A 2,500-nucleotide genomic window follows, 5' to 3' on the forward strand; every position below is an offset into this window, starting at 1 on the left:
ATGGAACACAAAGTCATGAGCTAAGTGAACACAATGAACATTTCATGGACATTTCACAACGGTGATCCACAGACTAGGGGAATGATAAATGTCTCAGCGTATGCACATGCGCGTGCATTGGAACGATTCTCCAGGGAGGGGTGGAGGTAGACACCCACGTAGTCTGCAGCATCGTAGGCACAACAGACAAACGAACAAACCCGAAATAAACCAAAACCAAAAGTCGGCGAGCACCCGGTGGCGCCGGGACCCGAAGCTGGCTAGGGCCGACCGGTCCCGAAGTCTCCCGGCGGGCGGCAAACTTGCGCCGGTGAGCCGGGTGGCTCGTGAACACAAGCTGCTGCCTCTAACCGGTCCCCCGCCAGCCCGAGGGTGTGCTGGGGGTGGGGGGTAAGGGTTGGGGGGAGGGAGAGGAACGGAGCGAGCGGAGGGGCTGGCCGGGACCGTGAAGCCCGTGAGCGCACGGCAGCCACCGTCTCGCAGTGGGCGGGGGGGGGTGAGGAGGGGGGGGGGGGGGTGTGTGTGAGCGTGCGCGCTTAAAGAAAAGGAACGTTTCAGTAATTTTCAGTCCTCTTTTGTCGACTTTTTTCCTGCCGAAGCCGATAAAGGTAAAAACCTCTCGAGTGAAACGGCACGCCTGAACTAGCTCCCTTTATAAGAAGCGCTTAAATCCCGGAAACGGGGTGAAAAAAAAAAAAGAAAAAAGACCCCGAGCCGCCTTCCCCCCCCGGCCCCCACCGCCGCGCGACCAGGGTGGCCCGCGTCGCAGAGTCGCGTAAGACTCGTGGGGGAAGAAGAGGCGAAAAGGGAAAGAAGGTGATCAGAAATTACCCCCGCCGGTCCGCGCACCCCACCCCCTCGCCCCCACCGACCACCCCACCCCCGCCCAGACCCAACACCCCACGGCCGCGAGGAGCCGGCCACGCGGGTACCCCTGCCTGCGGAGCACTGAGCATGCGGCACGTCTACCTGGCTACGCGAGGAGCGGGGCAGCCACCCGCGTCTAGCCGGCTCCGGGGCTGGCTGCCAGGCCCACCCGGCGCCGGAACAGGCGGCTGCCACGTCTACATGGCTCCGGGCAGCGTGGCGGCCGCTGGCGGTGTGCGGCGACCGCGGCGTGTCGCTGCCGGAGCGTCCCGTGAAAAGGACGGTCGGGTCTGCCCGGCTCCGGGGGAGCAGCCGCCACGTCTGCCCGGCTCCGTGGGGGGGGGGGGGGGGGGGGGTCGGCGGCGGCTGCCACGTCTGCCCGGCTCCATGGGGGGGGGGTCGGCGGCGGCTGCCACGTCTACCCGGCTCCGTGGGGGGGGGTCGGCGGCGGCTGCCACGTCTGCCCGGCTCCATGGGGGGGGGGTCGGCGGCGGCTGCCACGTCTACCCGGCTCCGTGGGGGGGGTCGGCGGCGGCTGCCACGTCTACCCGGCTCCGTGGGGGGGGGGTCGGCGGCGGCTGCCACGTCTACCCGGCTCCGTGGGGGGGGTCGGCGGCGGCTGCCACGTCTACCCGGCTCCGTGGGGGGGGTCGGCGGCGGCTGCCACGTCTACCCGGCTCCGTGGGGGGGGTCGGCGGCGGCTGCCACGTCTACCCGGCTCCGTGGTGGCGGCTGCCACGTCTACCCGGCTCCGGGGACCGTGGCGGCCGCCGGAGCGCCCGGTGAAAAGGAGGGTCAGGTCTACCGGGCTCCGGCGGGACTTGGTCGCGTTCGAGGGGCGCAGGGGTAGACCTGCCGTCCACGCCACTTGGTCGGAGCTTTCGTAGGGGTCGCTGTTTTTCGCTGCCTCCAGTTACGTCATGGTAAAGGTCGGCGTGATTGACGCGCCTGCCCGGTGGGCGGAGGCGAGGCTCTTGGAGGTTTTTCCGGGCGAGGAAGTGTCGGTACGTACTACAGGAGCGAGCGGTGACTCGTCTCCGGAGCAGCGCTAGCGAGCGGTTGCAACGCCCGGGCCTCGGCTGGTGGGAAAGTTGGGGCGCTCCGCGGCTCTCGTTGGCGGTTCCCGCAGCGGTTCGGCTCGGCTTCTTGCCCGCTTAGGCACGGCCAGCCCCCGGCGCTTCGACCCGCGAGGCAGCCCGGTGGGTCCGAGGGGCGTGGAGAACCGGAGCTCGCCGTTGCCGACCGGCGCGAGGTGTGCCGAAGCAGTCTTCTGCGGGGACGGGGCAAGAGACCGGCGGCGGTTGCCGGCACTCGAACGCTAAGCGGCTGGGGAAGACGCGGAGTCAGTCGAGCCTGCCTGCCGCCGCGGCTTTCCCCGGCCCGCGAGGGTCCGATGGTGTGGCACGGGCGTTGGCGGCGGCGCCTCGTCCTCCTTTGACCGGCACGAGCCATTCGTGGCGGCCCGCGGTGTCTGGCCTGCCCTGGTTTCTCGACCTGCCGGAGAGCTTGGTGGTGGGATGGCGCGCGTCCGGGCGAGGTGGCGGCACTCGGTCCTTTTTCTCCGGCCTTAAAGCTGGAACCCGCGAAGCGGGCGGTTTCTGAGCGGCGGCCAGCCGGTCCCGGTTGGCTGACT

Source organism: Phalacrocorax carbo, chromosome 26 (assembly GCF_963921805.1).
Source record: "Phalacrocorax carbo chromosome 26, bPhaCar2.1, whole genome shotgun sequence".
NCBI classification, from domain to species: Eukaryota; Metazoa; Chordata; class Aves; order Suliformes; family Phalacrocoracidae; genus Phalacrocorax; species Phalacrocorax carbo.